This window comes from Felis catus, chromosome D1, assembly GCF_018350175.1.
Source record: "Felis catus isolate Fca126 chromosome D1, F.catus_Fca126_mat1.0, whole genome shotgun sequence".
NCBI classification, from domain to species: Eukaryota; Metazoa; Chordata; class Mammalia; order Carnivora; family Felidae; genus Felis; species Felis catus.
This window is the reverse complement of record NC_058377.1, coordinates 17,081,384-17,098,071: the sequence shown is the minus strand read 5'-3', so window position 1 is coordinate 17,098,071 and position 16,688 is coordinate 17,081,384. Positions and strand designations below refer to the sequence as shown.

The 16,688-nt window shown below is 58.8% G+C and overlaps 1 protein-coding gene and 2 long non-coding RNA genes across 7 annotated transcripts in view; 2 read left to right on the top strand and 1 right to left on the bottom strand.

Moving 5' to 3' along the window:
- The window catches only part of LOC109491826, a 152,498-nt gene that overhangs the window by 11,482 nt on the left and 124,328 nt on the right, over positions 1–16,688 (bottom strand). The window contains exon 7 of one of the 2 annotated variants that reach the window (XR_006586020.1): positions 13,997–14,080. The exons of the other annotated variant lie outside the window; for it this stretch is intronic. This is a non-coding gene — a long non-coding RNA (uncharacterized LOC109491826). The remainder of the gene's footprint in view (positions 1–13,996; positions 14,081–16,688) is intronic. 2 annotated transcript variants of the gene reach the window in all.
- Positions 1–16,688, top strand: part of NECTIN1 (nectin cell adhesion molecule 1) — a 94,146-nt gene that overhangs the window by 26,521 nt on the left and 50,937 nt on the right. The window lies entirely within an intron of this gene.
- On the top strand, positions 7,918–10,731 carry LOC109491831. Its single transcript, XR_002145373.3, has 2 exons — positions 7,918–8,055; positions 10,510–10,731. It is a non-coding gene; the product is annotated as an uncharacterized LOC109491831 (long non-coding RNA).

Below are 16,688 nucleotides of genomic sequence, written 5' to 3'. Positions count from 1 at the left end.
CCAGGCCCGGAGGGCGGGCAGCTCGGACGGGGGCCTCTGCTCTCCAGGACTCAGCTGGGTGTGGCTGGCTTGGGGTGGTAGGGAGGAGCTGGCAGAGTTGGCATCTGCTGGCCGGACGGGTGAAGGAGTCCCAGAATTCCCATAAGGACACTCAGAACGCTCTTAGACTCCCAGAACTGGGGGAGGGGGTTGGAGGAAGGCCCTCCACCCACGTCAAACGTCTAGAACCTCTAGTCCTTCTTTCTTCTGCATCCTCAGGGCCCCGAGATGTGAATACGGGTCTGTGCTGGCACCCGCTCAGGAGGCCAGCTGGCAGAGACACAGGGGCACTGCCACTCACCCTCTGCAGGAACATACTGGGGCGCCCTGCAGAGCATTTCTGGGTCCCCCCTTGCCATAGGACCCCAGGGCCAGGCCAGGCACGATAGGCCAGAGTAAGGATGCTGATTGGGGGGGGGTGGGGTGGGGAAGCAATTGTGCTGAGACTTGGTGTGGAGCTCTGAGGCTACTCATTCTTCTGCAGGAGGACACAGGTAGCTTCCAGGATCCAGACATGTGGGGGTAGCCTTGGCCTTTGGGGTGCTGGAAGCGGTCTGCTCCAGTCTTCAGGAAGGATCTCAGCCTATGGGCTCTGTCCATGACCTCAAAGTATCTGCATACCAGCTGCCACGTCCTGATCAATTACTCTGTGTCGCACCCACCATGTATATACGTTATTTCATTGACTGCTTATAGTCATTTTTTTAAATATTAAGTCCATTTTACAGATGAGGAAATAGGCTCACTGAGGCTCATTACCAGTGCTTGGAAGAGCCCAGCCCAGGTCTGTCTGCCGCATACGTCCCCTCCCTACTCTTCCTCTTCTCTCCTTAAGAGGAGGGCCTGCTTGATCTCTAGCTCTGGTGCCGGGTTCAAGAGGCCCAAGAACACCACAGGACAGAGTCTGCTTCCATTGCAACAAAAGCAATTGAAGACAGACATCAGGAAGAACTTCTCCATCAGTGAAGGGTGTAGAACATTTTAGCAGTTTCCCCAGTAGGAAAGGGTAGGATCTCCTACTATGAAGACCTTAAAAGAAGGGGGAAAGATTTATTTAGTCACCTGGGTGAAGGTTTTTGGGGTAAAACCTTGCCAGGGGCAGAGAGTAGTCTATGACAGCCCCTCTCTCTAACCTCTGCTTGGGCAGTTCAGAGGCTCAGGCCCCCAGCTCTGGCTGGACATGCCTCTGCTGCTACCCCCTGGCCCAGGGGGTCAAGCACAGTGTCGCCTTTCCAAGGACACGCTTTCTTGCCCAAGTCCATTTGGTAGCCCTTGCCAGCTGGTGGTGCCTGGGGCAGCATGTTGGGCAGGGTAGGGCAGGGCCTGGGCAGGTGTGGTCCCCAGCTACCTGTCCAGGCACTCGTCGACTCCACCGTGAGAGCTCAGCTACTCCAAAACCCCAGTCTTACTCCCTTTCCCTTCCCTGCTTCCAGAACGGGCTGGGAGGAAACCCAGACCGGGCGGGTCTTCAACCTCTGATGCCCACCCTGTCCTCCGGGGAAACTCACCCTGTTCTCTTAAGCAAGTCCGCAGAGGACCTGTGAATGTCAGCCAGTTTGGGCTCTGAGTTAGGCACTGCATGCCTAGAAAGCTGGAATCTGCTTAGGAGAGGCTGTAACTGAGCAGACAGAAAAACAGAGGGCGTTCTCATTCCGAAAGGAAGTACAGTGCACAGAAGCCAGAAGGCTGCGGCTCAAGTCCGGACGGACCACTTTCTGGCTTTGCGACTTGGCAAATCTCTCCACCACTGGGCCTCAGTTTTCTCCTCTGTAAAGTGGGAATATCAATACTTGCTCCAAAGGATGGAAGTGAAATACTATGCGACCCTAAGCAGGAAACACTTCCCAATGCCTGGTATATAAGGTGTTCAGTCAACATCGGTGGAAATAATATAACTTGCTGCTAGAATTCTGAGAGGCAGAAAGCACAAATTTTGCCCACCAGTATTTCTTTTTAGGGATGAGGGAACCTACAAGGAGGGGGAGCTGAGCCTTGTAAAAACTTGGGGACGCACTCAGTTGGTCTCATCACTTTGAAGGCCAACGGCGACTGCGGCCATTCTGAGAGGGCCAGAGCTAGATAGAGCAAAGACGGAGAGACACAGCAAGGCAGGTTGTGTAGAACAAAATGCAGATTTTTAATTGCTTGAGTCCACATCTCATAAAAGAAAAAAAAAAAAAAAAGCACAAGCCTGGCCATTCCCGCCCCCCCACCGCCCCCTTTCTCTGCCTTGAGTCAAGAACCAGTTCCCACCAGTCTTTCTTGAGTTCAAAGTGTCTCCCCGCCCTAATCCCGCCCCCACCTCCCACATCCACTGTGGGCGCTGGCCCTCCGGGGGCCCCTCTGCCCACTGCCCACCCAGAGTCGGCAGGCCTGGTGGGAGGCAGGGAGGGAGATAGGAGAGCAGGCAGCCCCCCACCTCTGCCTGCCAGAGGTTGATTGTAGCTCATTGTCCTGATTCTTCCCCAGACAATGAGACTAGATACTGCTTCCCACCTTGCCCCTGTCTGCAGCCAGCAGCCCTGCCTTCCGGACCTGTCTGAGCCTGCGACCGACCGGGGAGGCAGGGGCCTTGGGCCAAAGGCCCGCTGAGCCAACACTCTTCATTTCCCCCACCCACCCCCACCAAGCCCACCCTTCCCCTACCTCCTGCCAGCCTGGGTCCCCGTGTCCCCTGAGGTGGGACAGAGCACCCAGTCCCCTGCCTGCCCCTCTCTGTCCTTCCCCGTCACTTTCTCAGCCCCCCAACCCCTTGACTCACTCCCTCACTTCCCAGTCAAGCTGTTCCCTGGGACGTGTCAGGACACGGCGGCGCCCGGATTCTGGTCCTACAGGCTCCCGCTCTGCCCGCCCTCAGTGGGGGTGGGGCATGTGGGGAGGATTTGCTTTGACCTGCTTCTTTAGGCTTCCCTCCCTCCTCCACCCCCTCCGCAAGGGAGCAGGCTGGGGTGAACTCCAGAGCACCTCCTGATGGCACCCAGCCAGGACCCAGCCTGGGGCTGCTGAGGCCTAGTGGGGGGGGGGGGGGCAAAGGGGAGCGCCCATCTCACCTTCACTCAGGCCAACCTGCCTTCCAAAGACTGCTACCCAGAAGCCCTCACTCAGCCAGGGGCACCCAGAAGCCCTCACTCAGCCAGGGGCAATTCCTCCTGTCTTCCTCATCCCTTTGGGACCAGGAAAGTAAAAGAAGGGGCAAGAGACTCAGATTCTGTCCTTGGCTTTTCAGTTAATTGACTGCATAGCCTCAGTAAGTCACCTCACTTCCACATCTGTGAAATGGGTGCCCCCCCCCCCTTGCTTGAATCATTCCAGAAGCTAGGATCATCAGGGTAAAGGGGGCTAGAAGAGCAGGGTGATGGGATTTGGCCCTGGCGGACCAGAGTGGAGAGCAGAGGAAGGGGGCCTCCCACCTCCCACTGGGGGAGAAGGAGTTGGATGCTTCTCCCACACGTGGGCCTCTCAGCCCTTCTCTTACAGAGAAGCCTTCCTTTTCACAAATAATCATGGCATTCTCCAGGGAGTCTGCTCCTCCTTTGATCGTGAGCTTCCTAAGAAGTCTTGATTAAAGAATCCCAAGGACTGGAGAAGTCGACCGAGCCCCACGTCCCCCGAGTGTGCTCTCTGAGATTTGACTAGCCTGGCTCAGGTCGTTGAACAAACACAGGTTGAGGCCCCATCCCGAGCAGGGATGCTGGGGCTTCAGAGATGACCCGTCTCTGGCAAAGCCCAGCACTGTGCCCCCAAGAGCTGCTGTGTGGGAACCTGGGCACAGAGCTGGTGGCAGTGTGGGTGCAAGTTTTCTATGGCGGCCAATGTGGAGGGTGGGGACGTGGGAAGGACAGGAGAGAAGCTGGGAGCACAGGCAGAGACAGACTGTGAAGGCTGATCGGTAGCTCCGATCCATCTCAGACGTCCCCCCAGGGCAGCGGAGAGCTAGGACCTGTGCGACAAGATCAGGTCTGTATTCAGACCCATTTAACAGTGTGGCTGTGGTTGGACCCTTCGCCAGCCTGAGTCTCAAGTTTCCTGGCAGTAACAGGAAGACCTCTCTTGGAGGATTTTCGTGAGGATGAGAGGAGGTTCAGTGCCTCACAATACCACGTAGATAGTGAGTGCTCATTCAAGGTTGGCTCCTTTCAGTGCTATTAGTGCCTGGATTCCAGATAGGAAAAGGTGGGGGCCTGACCTCCCAGCCACGCCGTAGTAAGGATCGGGAGGTCAAGGACTGTGTTCTGGAAACTCAGAGGACGGGGTCCACGGGATGCAAAGAGGTGGCTGATGTAGTGGGGCCCTGGGAGGGTGAGGTGCCCACGTGGCTGCTGGACAGCTTGGATTCAGGGCCCTCGACATACAGGCATCTTCCAGACCGTGGGGCACGTGAGCTCACCCTACAGTGGGGGCTGGGTAGCCACCCCCCAGGCATCCGGTCCTCTCCCACCCACTTCTCGTCTCCTATTCCAACCCCAGTCCCCTCCCTCCCCAGCAAGGTGCCAAACCTACAGGCCACCATGAAGTTCAAGGGGCAGATGTCTTCTCTATCTGTCCCTCCTCCCCAACCCTTCGGGATCAGGCTCGTGGGTCCGAGCCAAGCAGGAAAGATACAGGAGATACCTCAAGAGACGCCCCACCCGGTTCTGTCCCTAAGGAACAGAGAGGGGGAAAGATGCACATCTAGAAGTGGTGTAGAGGCGGTGGCCTTCCAGGGCCTTCCATGACCCGCCCACCACTACTCCTTTCTACGCGTGGCTGCCTCCGGGCTTGACAAGCTCTTTGCTTCCCTACTGACCCAGAGGCAGGGCCTTTGTCACTGCAACCAGACACAACCACGGTATGTTTCCATGGGCCGGCGTCGGGCTGATGGCTGTTCCCCAGGCGCGCTCACGTCCATTATCACATTATTGAACCTTCGGAGGCTAAAGTCACACGTTCCCACCCCTGTTCTTCCAGGGTCCAGCTCCGCCAGCTCCTCCTGCCTCCATCCCCACCAACCCCTTGGCGATCTCGGTTGCGTTGCTTTTCTCTGCACCTCTGTTTCCTCATCCACGAACGGGGGAGCTCTTGGGCTAGGTGGTCCCCACCACCAGCCGAAGGATTCTCCGCCTGGCCTCTCCCGTCACCCCCAGTCTCTCCCGGGGGTCTCATTCCGCATCCCTCTGTCCCTTTGACTTTCCTGTCTATTTATACACAGAACTCACCCACGACATTTCAGTTTTCCAATAGAATCATTAATTACCCCAGTAATTAAACCCAATTAGCATTGTAGGGGCCTTTCTGAGCGAGGAGCCATTAGCCAGGGTGAAAACGCACAGGCGCGAGAAAGAAAACCCACCCTTTCCCAGCATTAAAAATGAAAGCAGGAGACAGCACAGCAAAGCAGAGGGCCCCAATTAAAGCTGGGGCCTCGCTCATTAAGCTAATTTGACATGCTATCCCGGCAGCCTCTGGTGGGAAGCCCGCCAGTGGAGCTGGCTGGGAGCTCTCTGTCCGCGCTCTGCGCTCACCTTGGGCACCGAGTGGACCCCACAGTACCCCCTCCAGGCCGCCAGTCCCCTGCTCAGGGAGGGGGGTGAAGAATCTCTGCCGATTTTTCCTGAGCACCTGCTGACCACCCCCTGGGCTTCAGGGTAGTTAACTACCCAGAGTAGGTGGGCAACGCATGCCAGGTAGGAGGAGCAGGGATGAAAACTGAGAAGAGTAGCAGAACCCCACATCTCTGGGGTTTGGGGAAAGGACAGAAGTTGGCAGTCACTCTCCTCTTTGACCCTGGGGCTGAGGGGACTCCTCTCGTGGGCTGGCTATGAAGACCAAGTGAGGTTATATATGTAAACGCCTGACACATCATCAGCGGTGGCCATCATTCGAATTTCCAGAGCTTCGTTATCCACACCTGGTCGTCCCAAGCCCCAAGGCCCCAGAGGCAATGAGGGAGGATGTGACCCTTCCATCTCCCAGGTGGAGAATCCCAGGAACAGAAGGAGGAAGACCCATAGCCAGAGATTGGCAGAGTTTAGACTAGGGGTCAACTTTTGTAACTCCCGAGCCGGAAGGGAAAGGGAACAAGGGGAGAATGATGGTTTTATGTGTTTCAGGCTTCCAGTAACATCTCATTGGCTAGGAAGGCCCCGGTCCCAGCCAGCCCTGTGGTCCTGACGGGTGGGAATAGAGGGGGTGCCGTCTGCCCTCCCAACAAAGAACCCCATCACCTTGGCTCCCAATCGGCAAGGGTCCCGTGCATCAAGTCCCGCCCTTACCCGTGATTCTGGGGCTTGCGGGTGTGTGCGGGCCACTTGTCTCCCCAGGAAGGGAAGAAAGGAAGGCCAAGGGCAGCCCGTGTCGTGGTGAAGAGCGTAGCCTCTCCCTGAACCGAGCCTCGTGGAGACCGCGTGTGTGGAATCGGCTTCATAGACAGTGTGACCTTAAGCAGGTTACTTGACCTCTCTGTTTCCTCATCTCGGAAATGGAGACAATAAGGCTACCCAGCTCCGGAGTGGTTATGAGGATTAAGTGAGTTAATTCAAGTAAACACTCAGGCCTGCGCCTGGCACAGATAAGTTATACACATGTGTTAACTGTTGTTGCCATCCATTGGCAAGGGCCTGGCAGGGAACATCATCCTTCTGTACTTTCTCTTCTGGGGAGGGACGGGAGCATGTGAGACCCCTGGCGTGTGCTGCTAAGCACCCAGTCTTGGGGCAGCTGAAGGTGGCAGGCAGTACCCTTCTCAGACATGGCAGAATGTGAGCCCCCTCCCCCCCCCCCCCACACCTCTGCCACCAGCCGCCCCTGGGCTTCCGGGGACCATTCTGAGCAGTGTGGTGGGCATGGCAAAGAGGGCATGAGAACGGGCAGGAGGGGGAAGGAGGGGAGCGAGGGGAAGCGGGTGGCCAGGAGGCCGGGCTGCACCCCTCCAGCTGGGCGCCATGCCCCACTGCCTACGTGCTCACTCTTTCTGCAAGGCAGGACAGGAAACAGGTCTTGGCATGCCGGGCCCCTACCCAGTGACTCCTGAAACCCCAACAAGTCTGAGCTGGAAGTGGGACTGGGCGCGGCTCCTGATAGATTTATGTTGGGCAAAGGGATGGCGGGGCGGGGGGGGGGGGGCGGAGAGGGGGAAGAGTATGGGCGAGACAACCCCCCTCCGTTAAAAACTCTGACACTCCCAGTGACAGGGGTGCTGAGGGGAATGGCTGGGTCTCGGGGTTTTCACCTCCTGCCTCATGGGTCCCCTCATCCCCTGTAGCCCTGCCCTGTGGGGCAGGAAGAGGACAGGCCGTGGCAACGGTAGGGACCTGCTCCCCTCAGCATTTTGCCAAGAAGAGGGTGATGATTTCAATGCTGAGGAGGGAGGCAAGGTGACAGCCTGAGGCCGGCAGCACAGGGAGGCCAGGCAGGCGGTGTCCCCGGAGGCCCCAGGACCAAGGAAGTCCTTTTATACAGATGCCCTCCCTCCTTCCTCAGCCAAACAAGGTGGCCTTGCTTTGGGCCTGTTTTGTGGGTGAGAAGGCTGGGCTTCGGGGAGGCGTTGGGTCCTACTGCTAGAGTAAGAGCTGAGGCTGAAATGATCAGGACAAACTAGAAAGTGCGTGCCCACCCACCACCCCTTTCCGCCTCCTGGGCGCTGGGGAAGGGACAGCCCAGGGCAGGCTTTTCTCCAGGGACTGCCCATGTCTACATGGCCCAGCTGCAGGTGGCATGGTGGGAGAGCAAGATGGCATGGGAAGCCCAGTGCCCCCCCCCCCCCCCCGTCAAGCAGACCCACCCACCCAGGGGAGGCCTTCAACCTCAGCCAACCTCTCCCTTCATTGTGACGTCAGGACCCTTTGAAGACCCCACTTCCTCTGGCTACGCCAAAAGGGAAGACTGTCAGATGGGAGAAGAAAACAAAACTGTGAGCCAGACTTCCTTCCTCCTGGGGTGCCCCCAAGCTGAGGCTGAGTCCAGACCAGGGGTGAATTGAGATTAGGGTTGAAATGGCGGCCACACGTCGCGTTGCACTTCTTCCTGTGGTTGAAACCAGTAAGAGCTTACCACCAGGGGTAGGGTGATATGATAACCCAGGTCTCAGGGTCTGGTTTGGTGTTGACTTTGGGATGGGGCCGGGGCTGGTGTTGGGGTTTACGTTGCGGCTGGGGAGGCTGCTTCTCAGGGCTAGCGGCGGGGTGGGTACAGTGAGCGGGGGGGGGGGGGGGGGTGCATTTCAGCTAAAGCTGGTGTCATCAGAGAGGTCAGAAGGGCTCGAGGGATTCAGCACCTGTGGCTTATATTTGGAAGAGAAATGTTCATTTTCACTTGAGCCTCAGACTGGGGAGAGGACCGGAATTAGAGGCGTATCTGAGCCAGAGCAGTAGGGAGGTTGTGAATGTGACAGAAGGGCCATTAAAAGACACTCCCTTCCCTCTTCCCGAAGTTCCGCTCACCCGTGTTGGGATCCAGTCAGCCCCAGGCCCCACTGGGGTGCTACCCAGACGTAGCCTGGGTTTCTGAGACAGAAACTCCACTGTCCAGACCAGCGAGTCCTGCCCAGAAATGAAACGGGTTCAGGACCTGTAGCAGGCACCTTCTTCTTAGGGCTGCCTCAGAAGCAGGTGAGGAGGTTGTCTTGGGCCCGAATGGCATCACCACCATGCGGTGGCTATGGGCATCTTCACGGAGGTCCCGCGTTTCAGCACGAGGGACCGCTGAGACCAAGGCCTTGCTGTGGGCTTGGGCTCACTTCCCCACCAGCTGCTGTGCCCCGGCCCGTACCCAGAAGTCTGGAAGGCCCCTGCCAGTCCAGCCCGAGGAGGAGCCCCCAGGGGCAGGAGGCAGAGCTGGCGGCCCACGTGGAGGAACCTGGCACGGGACGGAGGTGCTGGGAGCTACAAATGCCAGCCCAGGGTGGGACGGGCACAAGGGCTGATGCTGGAGGGTCCGAATGCCCGCGGTGGGGGGGGGGGGGGGGGACCGGGTAAAGGCTGTGCACATGCGCGTGCACGCCTCCCGAGGCCGAGAAACTGAACAACCTGTAGTCAGGCCGCCTGCATTAAAAGGAAAGACAGAAGAGAGCCAGGCCCGGGGTGAGAAGAGCAAACGGCAAAACTTAATGACTTTAATATGAAAGAATTTGCCACTAATTAAGCACAAACACTCCACTAATGCAGGGAACACATGTTGTGGATTTCACTTAAGCAGGAACCAAATGAGGTGCAAACCTTCCGAAATGATAGCGGTTTACCAGCCGGAGGAAGATGCTGCCTGACCTCGTTTCTGCTCTCAGAAACACACGCCCTGGTCTCCGCAGCCTCCCCGCCTCCCTACCCAAGGCTTCCAGCCACACTTCCACTGTCTGCGTCTCTCCTGATCTGTCCTCTGAGAACGTGCCATTCTGTAACCCATGTTCTGACAGCACGGGGCAGTCAGCTCCGAGGCTCCCCGGGGCCTCCAGTCCTCTCCACCTGTCTTCCCCAAACACACACCTCACACTCCTCCTCCTACGGAGCTGACGGCAGGCTCTCCACACCGGAAGGCCTGCACCCCTGCTCTGATCCACCTCTGGGCCCTCTGTCCCAGGACGCAGGATACTTCCCCTCCAGAGAGCCCCCCCGCCCCTACCCTCCTGCCCTGGCTGGCGTGGGTCTGCCCTGCACATCCCTCACTCACGCCAGCACCCCTGCCCGAGCTCCATGCCCTCTCCTCCAGGACAGTCCTTTTGCCCCGTAGGGAACATTTGGCACCTTCTAGAGATACTTTTGGTTGTCACAACGGAGGAAGGGTAGGCAGAGGCCAGCGGTGGCACCAAACACCCTTAGCCCACAGGTCAGCCCTGCAACAGAGAATCATCAGGCCCCAAACGTCAACAGTGCGGAGGTCGAGGACCTCTGCTCGGGGGCAGTGGCCTCGCCATAGCAAGGACTTGCGCAAGATCTCGCGGCGGTTAGCAGAACCAGAATGGAAGCCAGCCTACCTGATTTCCGGGCAGCTTCTTCCCCTGAGACTGTAATAACAATAACACGGCCCTTTATGCAGCATAACTACGTGCCGAGCGCCGCACTGAGAGCGTGTATGAATTATCTCACTTAATCGTCACGTCAACCCTAGGCAACGGCACTATTGTTCCCACTTCTTGCATGAGAAAACTGAGGCACAGAGAGGTTGACGCTTGCTCAGTCACCCAGCCCGTGAGTCGCATGTTCAAGCCCAGGCCCATCTGAACTCCAGCTCGGTGCTCATGGATGACTGACTTTCTACGCCCCCGCCACCGTCCTCTTAACCCCTTCCCTGTCAGTCTCCCACCCAACCCTTCCCTCTCAGAATGTACCCGCACAGAGGCAGGCAGGCCATGCCTCCCCTCTCGGCACCGGCCGAGCCCCCAGCCTCGGGTGCAGACAGCTGACTGGAGCCGGACGGGGCGTGGGCAGAGCTGGGCACTGGGGTGGTCAGACAGGTCCCTCCTGGCAAGAGGCACATCTAGAGATTTCCACTTCCAAACAGGTGGTGAGCATCGGCACAGAACCCGCAGGACTGAGACAATGCATATGTTGATACTGAGATTTTAAGAGGTTCTTCTGGGGAGGCCCAGGGAATTCTCCCTCTGTTTTCAGGCAGCCCCCAGCCTCTCCCACCCCCACACTAGCCTTCTGAAGAGGCTGCTGCCTACGCTCCCCAAAATATGGCATTAAAGACGCACCCTTGCTGAGGGGAGCCCTGGCTGCCGTGGGCGTCTGTTGTGAGACGTGTCGTCTGCGCAGGTGGGGTGGACGAGGTTGGCGTGGGCTGCGGAGATGGGACCCGTGGAAACCCCAGACTTAGAGCCAGGCCTTCGAGGCCTCAAAAGGCCAGGCCAGGAGAAACCCAGGCCGTGTGTTGGGAAGGGAATGGCACCGCGGGGAGGGGGGGAGGTGGGAGGCGGGTGGTGTAGGCCTCGCAGGGCGAAGACCTTGGGAGCAGGGCCTCCGGCTGCAGCTTGCTTGGGTGAGAAGAATATTTTTCACCTCTGGTCTAGAGTGAGGAAGGAAGTGGGGCTGGGTGCTAGGAAGTGGGACAGAGGAGAGAGGGAAGGAACCAAGAAGTGACAACTGGGAAGCCAGCAGAGGATGCGATGCCGTGGGGAGGCAAGAGGTCAGGCAGACCTCTACCTTTTGGGGTGCAGCTTCCCGGCTCCAGTCAGGGAGAAGATTCCGGCCCTGACCTGCTGGCCCTCGGTGCAGATGGGAGGCCTCACCTTCCAGCTCTTTCCTCCTGCCCTACCTGCCGAGCCTGGTCTGGAGCCCCATCTGGCTTGCAGCCTTCACCAGCTGCTCGGGGCCCCCTTACCCTATTGTATGCCAGGCACTGGCTGAAGCCCCGGCCTTTGCCCTCAGCCGGGGAGATGCTGTGATGGATGTGTGCGCAGGTACTGGGCCCTCGGGCTGCTGGGCTACCTCACTCGGGGGCAGGGGGTGTGCCCCAGGAAGCCACCTCCTCAAAATCAAGGCTCAGCTCATTGAGTACGGATGAAGAGGACTGAGGCAGGGAAATGGGGTATGTGCTTTCAGCAGAGGGAGTAACAGGGCAGGGAATGGATGGTATTGTTCCATATGGCAGGAGAGAGAGAGGGAGAGAGGAGGGAGAGAGAGAGGGCTGCAGGCTCTGATGCCCAAGATGAGGTCCAGAGCCCAAAAGGGCTTTGGACTTGATCCCGGGGGCTGCAGGAAACCATGGAAGGATTTTAAACAGAAAAGGATTCCGGATTTAGAAAGTGGCCAGCGGGGTCACCTGGGTGGCTCAGTTGGTTAAGCATCCAGCTCTTTCTGGGTTTCTGCTCAGGTCATGATCTCACGGTTTGTGGCTTCAAGCCCCGCATCGGGCTCCGTGCTGGCAACACAGAGCCCGCTCGGGATTCTCTCTCTCTCTCTGCCCCTCCCCTGCCCAAGCTGTCTCTCACAAAAATAAATAAAAACATTAAAATAAAAAAAAGTGGCCAATGGGTTAGGGGAAGGCCTAGAGGCAGTTACGTAGGCTTGGTGTCCTGCTGCAGCGGCCGGGTAAGCGGTGACTGTGGCCTGCACCGGGGCAGGTCTTGGGAAGAGGGAGGGGACAAGGCAGGAGGAGCGAGATGGTGGGTGCTAAGGGGCAAAGGGAAGGGTTTGGGATTTGCGTAGCTGGGCTACAGTCGTGGCCCAGGAGTGTTGAGAAAATAAGGAAGTGAGACTCTGCTGGAGGTGGGGGGCAGGGAAGGGGCTGCGCTGGCGGGAGGGGGCTCAGGGGGAGTCTGGATCGGGGCCAGTGGGGATGGAGAACAAAGATGAATTCCCGCTGTGCTTGCGTGGACGCGGAAGAACCCTGTGCGTGTAGCCTGGGTTTGCCTGGCATCCCAGTCGATCTGGGAGGCCTTCCTGGAGGAGCTGGGCAGTTTACAGAGGTGGACCAGCCACTTGGTAGAAACGGTCCAGAGTCTGGTCCAGGGAAGGTGCAAAGGTAGGGCAGAGAGAGGGCCAGACAGGTTATGTCCAAAGTATAGTCTTCCGGGGTCATGGGGTCCCAACACTCTCATTTTAAAGAAAGGGACACTGAGGCCAGGGAGGGGAACTGGCCTACCTACCTAAGGCCATCTAGAAAACCGTAACCAACTAGTGGGGACCAGAGACTTCTCTCCTGGTCTCCGGCATGTACCCTTCCTCCCCACCGCCTGGCCAGAGGGAGTGTGACAGGTAAAGGGTGAGTGGTACAGAGGGGACCAAAAGGTGGAACCAGAAGGCTAGAGATGGAGAGGGGCAGAGCCGAGAGGTGCTGCTCGGGACTGGCCTTGCCCTGGGCCTTGGGGAGGGGGTAGCCAATGTGAAACCGGCCTGTCGGAGAGATCCAGATGTCCCTGGCCACTTGCTCCTCGGTGGGAAAAGACGAAACGCAGTTCCCTGATTCATCCCTGTCCCCCAACCTGTCCTGCTAGGTTTCGGAGAGACGGGACTTGCCAGAGCAGCCCCCAGCGCCGTCACCACAACCCCGGGGCTTCCCGGCTTTCATGCTGCTGGGGATTGGGCTGGCCCAGTCCGTCTGGAAGATCCTGGGCTCCTTCTCCTTCTTTTCCCAGGCTGCCGCGCCCCCTCCTCTCCCACGCACTGCACTCACCCGCCCAAGGCTCCGGCGCCAGCCCCACAGCCCATCATTAACCAGCTCTGTGTCGGGGAGTCGGGGGTTGGGGTGAGGGGGGGGCATCAGCCAAGAAGAAGAAAACATCGGCAATTTCTGTGACCCCAAATGAAGGGGCGGAGGCGCCTGGGTTTGGACAGTAGCAATTAGCCCTGACTGTGGGATCATGGGATGTTATCACCTCTGCTGGCAAGGTGGATGCAGCGGGGACTCAAGGCCCCAGGACACCTGGAGCCATCCCAGCAGGCACTGCTCCCAGAGAGGGTCCCCCAGGGCCCACACCCACCAGGCAGAGCGCCTGCGTGCAGGAGGCAGGGGCACTGAGCCCCAGCGAGGGATGGCTAGGGGTGTGGGGACAAGGACCGGGTCAGTTGATGCTTCTGTGCCCTCTGACCTGGGGACACCCTGGACCCCGTCCCGGGCAGGGCGGGGGAGTCCGAGGGTAGAGATGCAGCCTGGGCCCTAGGGGGCTCCTGAGTAATGAGGAGACATAGATACGGGACAGGACAAGTTCAGAGGACCTCAGTGAGAAGCCTGCTCGTGTGGGTCCTTGGGGGCAGAGCGATTGGGTCTGGGCAACACTGACTGGCCAAACCTTGCCCAGAGGAGGGGGCCCTAGAAAGGGGATTCCCTCCTGATCACACCGTCTCCTTGCCAGCCTCTCCCCCGGGTGGATCAGCCTTGGTATCCGAAAGTGAGGAGCTGGCCAGCCTGGGAGTTGACATTTGGGGAAGTAGCTGCACTGGGAGGAGGGGCCCTGTAGCCTTCAGGTCGCCGTGCTGACTCAGCAGGGTTTCGGCTGGAGGCCCTCCCCTCCCCCCGCCCCCATAGGTGAGTCATCCCCACTTACCACTTAGCTGGTTTCTGACCGGATGGTCCTCTTCCTTTCTGCCAGTTCTGGGGTGGTGGGAGGGAGGGGGATCCCTGGGAAGCTCTAGAGATGGACCCCAAAGGATTCTGGTCTCAGAGAGGCCCCCGGTGAGGTCCCCACCCCGGTGAGGTCCCCAGCGCTCCCCCCCCCCCCAGGGTGTCCCCGGTTGCCTCCAGGCCAGGTCTGCCACTGCTGACCGCCCAACTGAGGGTACCCCGGCGGGGACGGGGGACACAAAAAGAGGTGGTCTGTGCCAGAAATCCCAGAACCCCTCCCCCCTTGCCTGTGTCCGTCCCCCTCCGCCCCCCCCCCCCCCCCCCCCGCCACTTTCACCCACATGGGCCCAGTCCCAGCCTGCCTGGCCAGGGCGAGAAGGGTCTGAAGTTTCAAAGGGCGGGAAGAGAAACTGCTTGAGGTGGGTACGGGGAGCAGAGTGGCCCCCCCCATTCTGGGCCACACCCCGCTGCGTGGGAACCCATGGCCCCAGCCTCAGATTAGCTCCATGGCGGGCAGGGCAGGCGGGCAGGGCCCTGGGGAGCAGGTTTGTCGGCCACAACTGAGGAGCCTTTGTGTTTTGTTGCTGAGCTCGGGCTTTTGCACGTCTGTGACGTCTCGGGGGGCCGGCCCGACGCCTGCCTTGTTGGCTCAGCACTTCTGGGCAGCCACGAAGGCAGCCCGAACCGCCCAACCGAAGCTCCAATGGGGAAACTGAGGCACTGGCACACAGGCCCCAGGGGCCTGAGTCCCAGACCGTGGAGCCCATAGGGTGGTCAGGGAGAATACAGGCAGTGCTTGAGGTCAAAAAGAAAAACATTCCTTGATATCCCTAGGATGCAAGAACCTCTCTACTGAGGGCAGAGGTTCCCATGGATCTCTCTACCTTTCACTCCCCACCTCTCTGGCTCCTCCCTCCTCTGTACATAGCCTCCTGGAGGTGCCCCCACCTGGCTTCCACTGCGCTTTACCCCTGGCTCCCAACCCCCCCCCCCCCACCAAGCCCAGTGCAGGGCAGCCCGCGGGCACTGTGGCTACGGTAATGTAACTGGTATTCCTGCCACTTATCAAAAGGAGCAAGAGAGGCTCTGAGCTTTATTCCAGGAGGGACACCGCCCAGAGGGAGGGAGGCCCTGGGGGGTTAGGTTGAGAACGTGAGTCCCTTATAAAAAGGCAGGGTGGGAAGCGCACTGGGTTGGATTTGCCCTTCCATGTCGCCAAGCAAGTGACCCAGCCCCTCGTGGACTCTGGACTCCTCCTTTGTAAAACCATGGATCACGTGTTCCACTGAGGTCCAGTACGGTACCATTTTAGTGGTCCTGGTTTCCACATCTGGGACAGCCCCTGCCTCTCATGTAAGAGGAGGCCTGTGAGGAAGGAGAGACGATGCCTTGTGTGGACCACCCCAACTGCCCGGGCAACCACAGAAAGTTAGCAGGGTAGTCTCCAGGCCCTAGACCCTGCCAGGGAGCCGCGATGTGGCCAACAAAACCCGAGGTCTCGCCGGTGCCTTCCCTCTCACACAGGGAGTCGCGATCTGTTGGGAGCCGGGGGACACACAGTAAGAAACACACTAGACGTGCATGCCAGGAAATAGAAAATAAAAGGGATACAGACGACGACGAAGGTGGTGGTGAGGAGGATGATGATGATGATGATGGCAGCCAGCACTTACTGACCGTCTCGTTCTGTGCTAAGTGCCGCTCTCTAGCTTCCCGTGTGGTCATTTGATCCTTAGGACCACTGCATGGGATAGGTGGTGTTGTGATCCCCGTTTCACAGACGAGAAATCTCAGTGCAAACTGAGGCACAGAGCGGTTGAGTCATTGGCCCAACGTTTCTCGGCTCGTAAGTGACAGAGGGAGTCTGCAAAGCCACACCGTCTGGCTCTTCGCAAGCCCATGCATACTGGGGGGGGGTGGGGGGCAGCCCCTCAGAGGGTGGGAGGAGCTCGGGCAGCAAGCTCAACTTCCAGGTCATCTGGGCCCAAGGGGTTGGGACCTTGGACCCAACTTGGACCAGCCTGCCCTCCTGCTTCTGCCCCTTGGCCCCGGGCCTTCCAGATGAGGCCTATGGTTCTACCTCTTCCTGCACAGAGGAGGGGCCTCCTCCTGGGTTCCTGCCCTGATCCAGCCCTTTCTCTGCCTTTTCAGTGGGGGATCCCCACTCTCCCATTCATTGCCGCACCCAGACCCTGGAGGTCTGCCCCCCTTCTCTGAAAGTTTCCCAACCTGACCAGTCTAAAGAATGAGGGACATTCTCCCCAACCCTGCACCCTCGGTCCAAGACTGGCAGCCCCCAGGGAACCTGGGTGGCTCAGCCGGTTGAGCGTCCGACTCTTGATTTCGGCTCAGGTCATGATCTACCGGTTGGTGAGTTCGAGCCCCTAGTTAGACTCTGAGCTGACAGCATGAAGATCCTCTCTCTCCCTCTCTGTCTGTCCCTCCCCCATTCGTGCTTGTGCTTACACACGCGTAAGCACTCTCTCTCTCTCTTTCTCTCTCATTAAAAAAAAAAAAAAAAGACGGGAAGCCCCAAGCCAGAAGCAAGAGCTCTGGGTCCCTTAGCCCGGAGTGGGGTGGAGGGCTAAGGGAGGGTCTTCAGACCTTGCTGGTGGCCCCAGCCCCTCCCACTTCCTCTGGGGTCAGGGAGTGGCCCCAAACCCTATGCTCCAAAA